The 15,282-nt window shown below is 33.5% G+C and overlaps 1 pseudogene; it reads right to left on the reverse strand.

The window, feature by feature from the left end:
- Positions 1–4,559: 4,559 nt before the first annotated feature.
- On the reverse strand, positions 4,560–5,234 carry LOC125847044 (calcineurin B-like protein 3; annotated as a pseudogene).
- Positions 5,235–15,282: the final 10,048 nt, after the last annotated feature.

Below are 15,282 nucleotides of genomic sequence, written 5' to 3' on the forward strand. Positions count from 1 at the left end.
TAGAGAGATTTTGGATGAGTTTTTGTGTCTAGGCTAGACACATAGTAATATAGGTGTTGTTAGTTTTGAAATCTTATTGTGATATTAATGTGAATAGATCGCTTTGAGTTGGAGGTTCAACGAAAGGGGAAGACTCAAGTCCCGAAGTGAATTTTTGATTGATTGAGGCAAGTGGATTTCTAAACCCTTGTTAAGTGTATGGAATTCCTGTATTTCCTTATAATATGTATTTGGGAGTAATGAGACTTGGTGATGGGTTGACTTGTCCGCATTAATTAATTCTAATGATGAAAATGGGATAATAAAAGACAATGTGATTAATTGTTTGTGTGTGATGTGTTGAGAATGGTTTGAAAGGCTTGTTGAATCATTGTTGATGTTGTATCATGATTGTGTTGTTGTGAATTGTGCAATGTTATGAAACTGGTCATCTCCTCATTATTTGTGTGAACATGTCATTTGCATTGTTCTGAGACATGGTTGTGACAAGTGTTATGTGAATTGAGAAAGAATAAGAAATTAAAGAGGATGTACCATTTCGAGGGACGTATCGTGCGCCGCGATAGATACTATATTTCAAGGGACGTATCGCGCGCCGCGATGGTTACTATTATCGAGGGTCATATCGCGTGCAGCGATGGATGCATGGAAAAATATGTCCCCCATGGGTCCCGGAATGAGAGACAGCGGGTGTGTATCACTAGGTTAGAATGCATCACTATACTTGACATTGCATTACATTGCATTGCACATATTTATCATTAGTGAACTTGATATTGTGTTTTGTTGATCTTGTAAGTGCCTTTCTGTGGAACTTTGATTGATGAATATTGAGCTTGTTGTTGAGGATATGTAATTGGTAGAGTGTTGTTGTTGAGTTGTGTGCTATGTGAATTATGAACTATTAGGTTGGGTTGGTTTTATGCAGGTTGTAGTTGTTGAGATTCGGTTGGGGTGTAAGGAGTACCCGTATTCTATCCCCTTAGCTTGTGTTTAGAGGTTTACTTGCTGAGTACCGTGTGGTTTGGTACTCATCCCTTGCTACTACATTTTTTTGTAGGTTACTATCCCAGACCTTTGTGATATTTTTCTCTTCTCCTTGTCTGAGGCTTCTTGTGGAAGTTTGTGAGGTAACTGCTTGTCATTTCAGCAAACCTTCTTACTCCTATTTATGATCTTGTTCTATTCTAGAAACAAGGTCATTTGAGACTTGTATTTTTTATTTTGAATCAATTGTAATACTTTAGAGGCTTGTACACGTGACAACCAGATTTTGGGGGTATTTTTGAGTTGATCATAAAATTTTCGCATTTTATTGTAAAGATTGAGTTTCAGGCTGACTTGTATTGGTGGGATAAGACGAGTGTCATTACGTCCATTTTTGGGTCGTGACACTGTCAAAAAAACCTCTAATCATAGTGAGTTGTTAGGACAAGTCCCTAGCTAACTCTAAACTGTCAAAAAACTGAAGGTAAAGACAAGAAAGAAATCATAAGTGGTGTTCTCGAGGAGGTAAGGACTCACCAATACTGCTAACTGGATGATCGGAGCAAGACTAACTGCGAGCTTGATAAGATACGTCATAACTTATATTATGAAACAATATAGGTAGAAAAGTATGTGATCAGTATTTAGAATATATTGAGTATGGAGAAAATACATAAATATAACATGATAACATGATAGGTCCGTAAAACATGCTCTGAAAATATAGTACAAGGTCAAACAATATATGAAAATCATATCATAGTGTGGGAAATATCGTTAACCGACACAAACCATGTGAGCTATAATATGAAGTTTAGTGTACTGCTTCCATACCAAAAAGAGAGTGTCCTACTTGTCAAGGTAAGGACCATGAAATCTAAGCTAAGGAGGCTCCAGTATACCTTACCTTGATACTCCTAGTTAGCTAGTGAATCCCGCAGCCACCTCCTATCCATCGTCTTTAACTTGGCCTCAAACTCATCATTAGGAACGTTCGACACTCATAGAACCTCATTCACCATATAAATATCCACAGGGACATCCACCCCTCAATTGTGAAGGGAAGCCTGAGGGGAATTCAAAAGAATTGTCGGGATAAGTGCATAGAACTCCTTCACCCAGCCTGAGAGAGCAGACCAGGGAACTTCAACCAGTGGGTTCCAGCCAAATTCTTGGAGTATGTGGTAAAAGGGTGGTGCCTTTTCCTCCACTGTTCGCATGCAAAAAGGCCCTTTCAAAGAAAACATCTATACTCCGTTAGTCCATGAATCATTCCTATCTAGCTTCATCGGGGAATATTACGTAAGGATAAGTGCATTCTTGATTGACAACCATTTGAGTTATGAACCTGCATTTTAGTGAGTCTAGTTAGAAATCATAAAATCTCATAAGAATAACTTCCGAAAGAAAAATCCAATTTTTGGCTGGGAGGGGATTTCTCTGCTATAGCGGCCTCCACTAGTATAGCGAAAAGCAAGGCCTCTATAGCGAGGTGTGTTTCTCCAATTAATAAAAGAGAGTGTATTATACACACCACTGAGGTGTGTTTTTCCAAACTAATAAGTGATAGTTAAGGTATTAAACTCACACTCCAATAGTTTGAGTATGAAACTAAAAAAATATATTATAGGTGTGTTTTTGAGACTTACGTATTCTTCTAATTAAAATCAACTATATCATGTAGAAAGATGACATTACGAAAGACAACAAATTAAAGAGCACAATGTAAACTTACATATATATTTTTCTGCAAAGGCAATATATGAATTTCACTTCAAACAAATTAATATTTCGAATATTTACAGGACTATAATAGAGACAAAATCACGATTGCGATTAAGAAAAGAAATACAAGAATTTAACATAAATATAAAACCATAAAAGAAAAGATAATAGTTGATCACTTTACAATATTCTCAATTCTGCAATGATAAGAAACCACACTGAATGTAATTTATAAGACCAACATACTAAATTAACCTAGCGCTGATTCAAACACAAGTCATGTAGTAATTCTCCGTTACTCTAGTATAAAATTTCCATTGCCTGCTAACTCATGAATTTGGAGAACTAGAAGACTTATAATATGATAATAGGTCTCTTAAGTTTTTATATAATTAGACTTTTAACTGGGATTTCTTAGTACTTTAATTACCTATCCATATTTATAGAAAAACGTTAATTTTTCAAAGTTGAATTCATTATCATTCACAAACACCTTTAATAAATAAGAAAAGACGTAAAAAAACTAAATGTGTAATTAATCTATAAATCACATATAAGATAACAATTACTCGAAAATATAATGAATTGATGAGTTATAGGGTGTGTTTGGTACGAAGAAAAATGTTTTTCCATGGAAAATATTTTCCTAGAAAATGTTTTCTTGGAAAACAAGTCGATTTCTAACTTATTTTCTCATGTTTGGTTGATGAGTAGAAAATATTTTTCTGAAAAACTCTTTTCAATGTTTGGTTGGCTTCAGAATATATTTTTTATTTTTGGCTTGACACTAAAAAATACTCTTTAGGAAAATAATTTATGATTCAAAAGTCAACCCCGATAATTGATCTAAGACCCGATCCCCACACCCATACTAGGACAAGACTCCGATAACCGTTCGAAAATCCGACCCTAAGAGACCTAAGACCTAACCCCATGAATTTTTATTTTCAAAAACATTTTTTTTATAAAAATTTTGACGGGGTGGGGGTGGGGGTAGGGACGGGGTGGCATAAAATTAACTTTTTTAAACAATTTGAAATATTTTTCAAAAATATTTTTTTATTTTTTTTGATGGGGTGGCGGGGGAGGGGGGGATAGGGGGTAGGTGCGGGGTTGCGTAAAAAATGAAAAAAATTTAAATTTGAAATATCTCCCTAAAATATTTTTTTTAAAAAAATTGACAGGGTGGCAGGGGAGTGGCGTAATTTTTTTAAAAAAATTGAAATACTTTTCAAAAGCAATATTTTTGAGGGGGTGGGGTAGGGAGTAGGGGTGGTAGGGGTTGGGTGAGGTAAACAAAATTTGAAACATTTTTCAAATTTTTCTTTTTGAGAGGGGGGGGGGGGGGGGTTTGGGGGAAACGATAAAAATATATTTGTAATCTAAAAAAATTAACATATTTTTAATGGGGAGGGTTGGGTACGAGGTATGAGTAGGGTAAGAAAAAAAATTTAAAGGTTTTTCTTAATCTTGAAGGGAAGTAATTTCCTTAAATTTGAGGAAAATTAATTGATTTGGAAAACATTTTCCAAACATGAAAAAATTGAAAAACATTTTCGTCCATACCAAACACACCCATAATGTCGTGAACAAAAGGTAAAATAAATAAACACAGCCATCATAGGCATAATGTGCACTTAGAAACAAGTGTTCTAACATTGTCAATGCATATAAGAATTCAATAACGAAGTTGAATGAGTATCATCTTCATCAAACAAAAGAACAAACATAACCGTTTTTTTTTTTAAATCCTAATGTCGAAAATGAACATGGAGAAATAGAAAAAGCAAACATAATGTTATCATATATCCATTGAACATCCAAAAACAAAAAGCAAATCCCTTTTTTCAATCCCAAATCAGGTCGTCCTCAACTCTTGAGTGAAAGACAAAGCTCGGAAACATTGTAGTAATGTCCGTGAGATATGGGAGAGTCATCTTCTGCAAAAGTGAAGGATTACGCAAGACTAAACTTCTCCATTCCTCCTTATCAATCTTTCCATCGCGATTGGTATCTGCTTCTTCAAAAGTATGGTCAATTATGCTCTCTATCACATTGTCTGAAAGTTTCATATTAGTCTCAGCAAGAGCAACAAGCATCATCTGTTTTACCTCTTGTCTCTCAATGAAACCCTGTTGCTTGATATCATATAGTTGAAAAGAAAACTCAATCTTATCATCAATAGCTGCATTTGGATGGAAAATAGAAAGTGCACAAGCAAATTCCTTAAAGCCCTAAATTCCCTTACGCTTTGTGTCAAATAAGTCAAATACTCTATCAGCAAAGAAGTTTTCTTTCGCATTTGTGTTGTATATAGCCAATTGAAACTCTTTCTTGTTCATGATTAAGCCATCACCAATCCCTGCACTACTAATCTTCTTAAAGAGCTCGTAAAGAGCTTCAATCTCATTGACACGAAACACTGTCTCTCTCGCAAGGATATCAATATCGCCGAGGTCCGCCGATTGACCAAAATCAATATTACAAAACCTTGAAAGGTAAGAACCTAAGCACGACAACATGGTGGAGTCTCTGAGGCAAAAAGACAAACGAGTTAGAAACTCCTTAAATGAATAATATAGTACAAATGAATTCTTTTATAGAGGTGTTTAAAGTATACAAATTGAAGAACCATTGTCCAAAATAAATTAAGATACTCATTTGCCTTGTCAAATATTTTTTGGCTTATTCTTTGTTTTCTCACTACAAATTGAAGAAACTATTTTTCAAAATGAATTAGAATACTCCTTTACCTTTTTTTTTACAATTTTATCCTTACTTAACTTAAATTGTTAAGGGCATAAAAGATGATCAATAATTGAGGAATATTTTAATCGATCAACATTGAAAAATAATTATTCGTGTTTTTATGATATACTCCTTCCATTATTTGTTTAGCCTATTTTGAATTGATATGGAGTCTAAGAAAGTAAAAGACTTTTGAGTCCATGCCTGGCACGTGATACTCTAAAAATCAGAGAGAAAGATGGAAAATAAAGAGCTAGGTAAAGGTTACAACGAGGGTGTCATATATATGAATACTCGTAACTAGAAAATTGTTGTTAATGTCATATAATGTTCGTCCGTGAATGTAAAGAGAAAGAAAGTTCATGAAATGTCAAATAGTGTGGTATATCTACTCTGCATGTTGGACTCAACCTTCCAAGTGGATATCGAACCTGTTTATCCATAATAAATATAGGTTTTTCCACAAATGCTAATTTTTTGTCTAAATGTATTGAGTCCATTGAATCACATAAAAGTCATCGATATATTACTTCCTCAACAGCAAAACATGAAATTCTGAATGAATATATGTTGAGTCCAGTGGCATAGCGAGCTCATACGCTACCTCCCAAAAACACTGGGCCAATGAACCTTGGACTAAGTTTGCCATCATTGTCAAACCTCATAACATCTTTCATGAGTATACTTTTACCAAAACCTTCTCTCCAATCATGAACTTTAAATCACAAATTGTTTGATCAACATATCTCGTTTGTCTACTCTAAGTTATAAGAACTCTATTTTGAATCAACTTGACCTTATCTAAGAAATCTCTCAACAAATCTTTACTTGAAACTTGACCTCGAATGCATTGAACCAACCAACTAGAGAATGACATCTTCTATCATGCAAAGCCTTAAATAAGGCCATCTGAATACTAAAATGGTAATGAGTGTTATAACGAAACTCCGCTAACAACAAGAACTAGTCTCAACAACCACAAAAATACATCACACACATTCATAACATATCCTTCAACATCCAAATAGTCCGCTCGGACTGATCATCTGTATGTGGATGAAAAGTTATATAATCTCCACTTGAGAACGCAGCTCTTTTTTCATAGACTTCTATAATTGATTGTGAACTTAGTACTCCAATTTGAAATGAAGTAAATGGACACACTATGAAAACATACTATCTCTTGGATGTAATTTCTAGTTAATTTTTTTGCATGTATGAAGTCTGAACCGACATAAAGTAAGTTGTTTCGGTCAATCTATTTACAATAAGTCAAATATCATCTATCTTTATCAAAGTTTCTTTGCCAATCCTACCACAAAATTCATGGCATTCACCCCCACTTTTACTCATGTGTAGGCATCCTCTGAGTTTTACCACCTCCTCTGGTGCTTATACTTTACATGCTAGGCGCAATTCAAACAACGAGAGGAATACTCTACATGTTTGTATTTATTCGACATCACCAATAATGCTTTAGATCATAATACATTTTTGCTACTCCGCGATGAAGAGAATATCTAGAACCATGAGTCTCTTCCATAATTAACTTAGTCAAATCCTCAACTCTTAAAAGAAAAATATGACCTTTAATTCTCAAAACACCCTTTGAATAAAAAATTCCTTCTTCATGTTCACCATTTAACGTCTTGTCTTGAATTATATTCAACTTCTCATATTTGAATGAAATAGCATTGATCTGATTCACTAGAAGAAAGTGTACCTCAATATGGGCAAGAAATCTATAAGACTCTGAAATATCAAGTCTTGCTAATCTATTAGCCAAAAATTGAACATTTATTCCATTTGGAACATAATTAAGTTGTCCATATATATGACTTTCAACTTAATGAATTTGCTACTACATTTGTCTTGCTCGAGTGATATAATATAGTAATATCATATTTCTTAAGTATCTTTAACCATCTCAATTAAGATCCCTATGACTAGAAATTTATTGAATACTATGATTATTCGTGCATACCTCACAATGCTTCCAAGTAAATAATGTCTTCAAATTTTTAAAGCAGAACTCATCATTGCCAATTCTAAATAATGAGTAGTGTAGTATTCATCTATACCTTCAACCTCCTCAAAGCGTACATTATTATATTATCTTTATACATCAAAACATTCTCAAGATCAATCCGTGAAACATCATACTACAAAGTGAAACCTTCAGGCTGAAGCCAACGATGGCTTAAGTTTATGAAAATTCACCCCACATTTATTAGATCATTGAAAATTCAAATTCTTATGAGTAAGTTTTCTCAATGGAGACACGATAAAATATAAGTCATCCCTAACAACCAATCAAACCCATAAAATCCTTGATCAATAGGTGAAATAGACCTAATCGAAACTCTGACATCCTTAATTTTTCTTGAATCTATTATAATACCAAATCATTGGTCATAACATGCCCCAAGAATATTACAAAGAGATAGATCTCACACTTACAAAAAAAGTTACAAAAAGTTGCTCCTTTCCAAAGTCTGAAGTACAATTTTTAAATATTGCTCATGTTTCTCTTTACTTTAAGAGTATATCAAAACATCGTCGATGAAGACTGTGACAAAGAAAATAGAAATAGAACCTCATTGTCTTATTCATCCACTCCATAAATATTGTTGGGGAGTTAGTCAGCCCAAAAGACATAACCCATAACTCATAGTGGTCATAGCGGATCATGAAGGCTATTTTAAAGATATACTCTGTCCTAACCCTCGTTTGATGGTAACCAACCCTCAAAATCAATCTTAGAGATTACCGAATGAATAAGTAAGTCATCATATGTGGAATATGATATTTGTTCTTATTAATCACTTTGTTCAATTGTTTCTAGTTGATGCACATCCTTGTGGTGCCATCATTCTTCTTCACAAATAGTATCAGAGTATCCTAGTGGGAAACATTGGGCCTAATAAAGACTTTACTCTACAAATATCATAACTCCTTCGATTACATTGATTTTATTCGATATGGTAGGATTGAATGGCCTGAATTTTCGACTACAAGAAAAAATCAATATAGTGTGATCAGGTGGAATTCCTAGAAGGCCAATTAGAAACCTTTAGAAGCTCGTTCACCATGGCACTGACTTTATTGGAGAAGTATCAACACTAGTATCCCAAACATAAGCTAGAAAGGTGATACATTCCTTCTCAATCATATCCTGAGCCTTTGAAAATTATATTACCTTCCTCAGATAGATATTGGAGTGACCTACCACTTTAGTTTAAGAGTACCCAAAATATCTAAGATAATTTTCTTTGCGTAACAGTCTGCAATTTCATAATATGGAGAAAGTTAATCTAAATTCAATCTGACATCAATGTCTATCATACTCAGAATAATTATGTCTATCCACATAACTTGTGCTACCAAATTAATAACTTAAGATCGATGTAATCTATCCACCACTAAGAACCATCTAAGGATGTAAAAATACATATAAACATAAAAAATGGTCATGAAGCATATCCATCCAAAAGGATGTAGATTCATGATCAAAATAAAATTGCAAAAGATCGAGAGCATAGTGAATAACTCTTAGAACAACCTTGGTTACTCCAATAGAGCTAGTTACCTATCGATATAATATTTTCAACCATCACAACGTTGGTCCATGATTTGTAGAGTGATTCTTTACCACTATACTCATCTATCTATTAATGTTCCTCACATAGTTTCATACAAGTATTCTTGTCCAAAATTCATTAAATAACGAATCGTCTTACCCTCTTAGTTTTAACTAATATTATTGATTCTCGATTTAATAATTGAAGGATAACTCACAAGTTCAATATGCCAATGCCTACCATTAATCACCACTTTGAATGTCCTTGCTAATTGGTACCCAACTTAGCTTTTTATTATCTCCACATATTATACTAAGATAACCTCGTGGCTTCCATTAAATGAACATCATGCCAACATGACATTATGTCACCCAACTTAAATTACTTTAATTCTTTATAATACACCTCCATTCCAAAGGATAGAAAGGAAATATTTGTTGCAAATCTTATAACAATTCCTACTACCTCAAACTTCATCACAAAGAATCAACTTTAATCTTTTTGTCATTCCTTTACTTCTCATCGATGCCTTATCATTGCCACTACACTCCTATTTAATTGATTGATCCTTCTAAGCTTAGACTTGTCTTCGAGACATTACTATTATCTCATTACTGAATTATTGAAAGTCACAATGCTTATTGCCCAGTTATCTTACTAGCCATATTATAATATCTCACATTATACCCCATAGCATCATTATTGTCGTTGGGATACGAATTTTAGTATGTCTCATTCCTATTGGTGAGAGAATGAAACAATGAAGTTTAAACCTTAAACGGAACCACATACGCAAGATAATAAATAAAAGAATCGAAGTTCTCTAAAGTCACATAGACTCTCGAAGATAAGTAACGAATGTCTCGGCACCAAGTCACAAGAATTTACTAGACTCTACTCTTGTACTTAATGGGACCTATGAACCATGCTCTGATACCTTGTTGTCACGATTTAAAATCTCATTAGGCCATGAGGGCACCTATCAGTCCCTTGGGTGAACCTCATTTCTCTATATACCATTTAACCATTTAGATACTCCGCAAAAAATATATTGAATTAAGCAACTAACTCATATAAGTGCTGAATAAATAAGTTATAATCAAACTACCTCAAGACTTGATAGCACTAGTATAAGAGTATCTATGAATACGAACTAAGTCTAAAAAACTTTAAAAATTGTCTAGAAGGAAATAACATAGAAAATAAAAAGGTGTTTTTAGAATCTAGTACTTCTGAAAACGATTCATTACCCCCAAATTCATTTAATACATCAAAGCTGACACTGTAAAGAAGTAAGAAATCTCTACTCACCTCAAATCGAACCTCAACGTCAAATTATGAACTTGTCCTTCCGTAACTCTTTTGAATCTAGTCTATTCAAATCCACAATCCTCATAAGAATACGAATCTAACGGCACCCACGTTGCTATATTTATTTTTGTCTTAAAATCGGGTCAAAATGTCACTCTGATCCCTCGAAGTCAAATCTGGATTTTTCTTTCAGATTATGCTCAGCCATAATAAAATAAGCTTGCACGTCAAATTTTAGCTAAACCAGATCGTTATTCGATCCCCAAATCAAAGTTTTGTTATAAGAACCCTAGGGCTATATTTCTTAATTCAACACAGTTTCTCTACATTTCTACCCTAAAAATCTACTCATAATCACATAAAAATCTCATAAAAAAGAAGAAGAGAGTAATTACCTTAATGCTCGGGGATAAAGTTCCTGTTTTTCTCTTCTCCTTCTTTTATCTTCCTTTCTTTTCTTTTTTGCACTGCGTATTTTTTTAATTCTACTGAACTACTGCGAACACCTGTTGCCAGACTTAAAAACTTTCGTTTATTTATTTTATCTCCTTATTCTTTTGGGCTTTACCCTTTTTTTCGCTGAATTTAAGTCGACACAAGTTCCACCTTTTGGGCCACGTAAGACATTGTATGTGGAAAGTTTAGTTTCCTTGAAGATTTCGTGGTATTGACTAGGTAGTAATTTCTTGTTGAAGAATATTGCCTTACATCTATATTGTCATTGTTTCTGTTTGATTTGTGGATAATGGTATAAAGTAGCAAGATTTTAATGTAGAATGTGATGGTGAATTTCTACACAAGAAGTCACTGATTTTGTCTCTGACTATCACAGTAACTTGTTTTTAAGACAAGTCTTATAGCAAATCCTACTAATCCATCATGGGGTGATCAATGGAAAGCATCGCCTTATAATTAATCTACTAATTTCTTTTCAATTTTGTGTCTGGAGAAGGATGGAATAAGTATTTTTTCATCTTTAACCAAAGGGCTCTCGTGGGGTATAAAATTCCCGTACTTTAACCTATCATTATAAATTCAGTCTTACATTACCTATGTGTATGCATGTATCCTATTTTTCCATCCTACATGGCAATTTACATCTTATGTGGTATCCTATGTGTATTATGACACATAGGATTCATGTGTCTACTTGTTCAATTTTATACAATTTTAAGTGCCTACTTGTGCACACCCAAAATTGGAGGACAAATATGTGAAATGAATTAAAGACAAGGATTCAAGATAGAATCCAAGGTTTTAGGAGCTGGACATGAGCTTAGTGGAATAGTTCGAGTTATTCAGCTATGGTGGAAGAAGAGATACAAGATGAAGAAGAGAATTTCAATAGTAATTTGCAATATTTTGAATTAACAATTCGATCTATAATGATACAATGTCTTTTATAAAAATGAGAAAGAATTTAGTTTGCTAACTGTTTTTTAACTAATTCAACAGCACCCATAACTAACAGCTAATTATATGATAAAGCTAACTAACTTGACCAGCTGATTCATTTTTGTGTAGCAAAGGGCTCCCAAATAATTGAAGGGCCGCAAACATGTTTAGCTACAAATTTATACAAACTCAAATATGTAGGAGAAAATAAACTAGACAAGTAAAGAAAAAAGATAGAATAAAAAAAGGATAACACAAAAAATTTGACAAGGGAGAAATAAAAACTAGAAGAAAGAATGGATAATCAATCTAAGGAGGAGATTGAACTCATAAAGTCCATAACAAGGGAAATCCAAAGTTCACTAAAGAGGTAAAAAGGATATTGCCTAATCACTCACCAAATAGTAACAAACTTATTCACCAATAACCATCTAAATTATTTTTTTTAATATTTTAATGAAATAAATATTTTCCTAGTATAATATTGCACCCCAAGAGTAGATGATGAAAATATATATATTTTTAAAAAGTGAATAAGTATAACTTTTTTTTCTAATCGGAGCTAGATTGGCATATAAGTGCATCGCACGTGTCCAGTATATACATATATACTTAAATTTTTACAAAAGAAAAAAATTAATTGATTTTTTGAAAGCTCTTCTTTAAATTTTTGAACCAATGACACCTTAATAAAAAATTTAAAGATGTGCACTACAAATATTCAAGTTAAATCTCTAAAATTACTCAATCATATCTCTATTTATCACCCCAAACTCAACTTATAACTATATATACATAAGTCACCAACATTCGATTTCACAAAAAAATACTCATTCATTTGCACTCTTTCTCTCTTTGCTTCTCATCTTTCTCTGAAGAAAAAGAAAGAAAACAGAAAAAGAAACAAATGGTGTGGCACAAACTAAAGAAGTCGCTTTTATGTAAGCCTAATTAAGGTTTAAAATTCCCAGATTGAACATAACAGTAACATCTCGCTAATTGAAAGAACTAGAAAGAAGTTAAAAATTGGAAATAGTCATTTTTGGAAAGAATATGAAAATCTGGAAAATTGTCAAGTATGTTAAGTTGAGTTTTTGGCCAACTTCAAGCAACCATAACTCCTAGCTCGAGATGAGTTAGGTGTGTTTCTAGATATCGTAGGAAATATCTCGGAATAATCTTTCCAACACCGCTGAGTTTGCACGATTCCGAGTTCGTATAAGTGAGATATGCCCATTTGAAGTTGGGTTGTTCAAATAAGGAAAGTCTAATCCGGATTTTTGAAGGGTAGTTTAGTCTTTCCTTACCCAATTAATTAAATCCGTTTTTAGTAAATTATTTGGAGTCTAAACTAAGTTAGTTCAGTTTACACAATTAAGAAATACTCTAGGGCTTTGAGAGAAGAGAAAAGAGGAGGAAGGAGAAGAGAAGCCCAAGATTCGTCAAGTTCTTGCGATTTTGGTTGTGGAATTCGCCAAGGATTCGATCCTACAAGGTATATGAGACTCTCATAGCGTTGGGTTCATTCACCCACATGCCAATCATGTTTGTTTCAGCGCAATTCATTCCTAGAAAGTTGAAAATATGATATTCTTGAATTATGTTCTTGAAGTTTGCTTTAGTTCTTGAGATTTGATGGGATTGTGGAGTTCTTGATGGAATCATGTTGATTTAAGAGTTATTTTGAGTTAGATTCTTGTGCATATATACTGGGCATTTGAATCTAGAGGGATTGAGAAAAAGAATCGGATTTAGGCGAATTAGGGTGAGAAAATGAAGAAGGAAAAAGTCGAGCAGGTTTTGGCACGCAAGTTCGCGTCGCGGACTTGCTCCCCCAGTGTACAAAAATCACCTCTACGTCACGATTAGGACACAGACTCCTCTGTTTCAAAATTTAATTTTGCAATCAAATATTTAAATACATCTCCACATCGCGGACTTGTTTCCAGACAATGATTTCTTGATTTTTTTTATCATGTTTAGCTATCTAAAAACACTCCTAAACATCATGAGATCTTTCCTATCACAAATCACAATCCTTGAATCCATAATTCAATTCAAGGAAAGTTAATAGTCAAGTCTAGAAGTTAAAAATCAAGTCAAGAGAAGTTCATAAAGTATTTCAAAAGTCTTTCACAAACGTTTTAACTTTGTTTTAAGACTTAAGCTCTGAGTTGAGTAAAGAGTAAGAGTAAAAGTTATTTTCTTCAAAGATTATACGGGAACTAAGTATTCCCAAGAGTTAGAAATGTTTTCACATTTGAGCAATAAAGGGAATATCGATTCCAAAAGAGCTTTTAAGCTAAGTTTTGAGTAATTATCTCAAACCAAAGAAGGAAGTTTTTGTTTTAAAAACATATGAGCTAAGTATACTTTTGGGAGTAGTATTGAGCACCTATATGGGGATGCGAGTTCATAATAACTCAAGTCTCCATAAACCATGTAGTCATCATGGGTAGTAAAGGATCATACTATTTAGATGAATCCTTAAGTGCTTTTTAGCATAGACTAGTGGATCCACTTAGTTAAGGCGTTCTATATGACGGCAAAGTATAAATGNAATTGGGGTGAGAAAACGAAGAAGGAAAAAGTCGAGCAGGTTTTGGCACGCAAGTTCGCATTGCGGACTTGCTCCCCCAGTGTACAAAAATCACCTCTACGTCACGGTTAGGACGCGGACTCCTCTGTTTCAAAATTTAATTTCGCAATCAAATATTTAAATACATCTCCACATCGCGGACTTGTTTCCAGACAATGATTTCTTGATCTTTTCTCATGTTTAGCTATCTAAAAACACTCCTAAACATCATGAGATCTTTCCTATCACAAATCACAATCCTTGAATCCATAATTCAATTCAAGGAAAGTTAAGAGTTAAGTCTAGAAGTTAAAAATCAAGTCAAGAGAAGTTCATAAAGTATTTCAAAAGTCTTTCGCAAACGTTTTAACTTTGTTTTAAGACTTAAGCTCTGAGTTGAGTAAAGAGTAAGAGTAAAAGTTATTTTCTTCAAAGATTATACGGGAACTAAGTATTCCCAAGAGTTAGAAATGTTTTCACATTTGAGCAATAAAGGGAATATCGATACCAAATGAGCTTTTAAGCTAAGTTTTGAGTAATTATCTCAAACCAAAGAAGGAAGTTTTTGTTTTAAAAACATATGAGCTAAGTATACTTTTGGGAGTAGTATTGAGCAACTATATGGGGATGCGAGTTCATAATAACTCAAGTCTCCATAAACCATGTAGTCATCATGGGTAGTAAAGGATCATACTATTTAGATGAATCCTTAAGTGCTTTTTAGCATAGACTAGTGAATCCACTTAGTTAAGGCGTTCTATATGACGACAATGTATATGACAGTTCTGGCAGCGTGGGCAAGACGTTGTATCACCACTTTGGCTCATAGTGGTGGTTGTCGGTTAGAGAAACTCCCACATAAACTATATTACTTTATTATATGAGTCAAGTTGAGTTTGTTATTGCATTTTCTTGAATGAACTAAGTTGTCTCTATTGTTTTAAAAGCTTTCTGTAT

This window comes from Solanum stenotomum, chromosome 12 (genome assembly GCF_019186545.1).
Source record: "Solanum stenotomum isolate F172 chromosome 12, ASM1918654v1, whole genome shotgun sequence".
NCBI classification, from domain to species: Eukaryota; Viridiplantae; Streptophyta; class Magnoliopsida; order Solanales; family Solanaceae; genus Solanum; species Solanum stenotomum.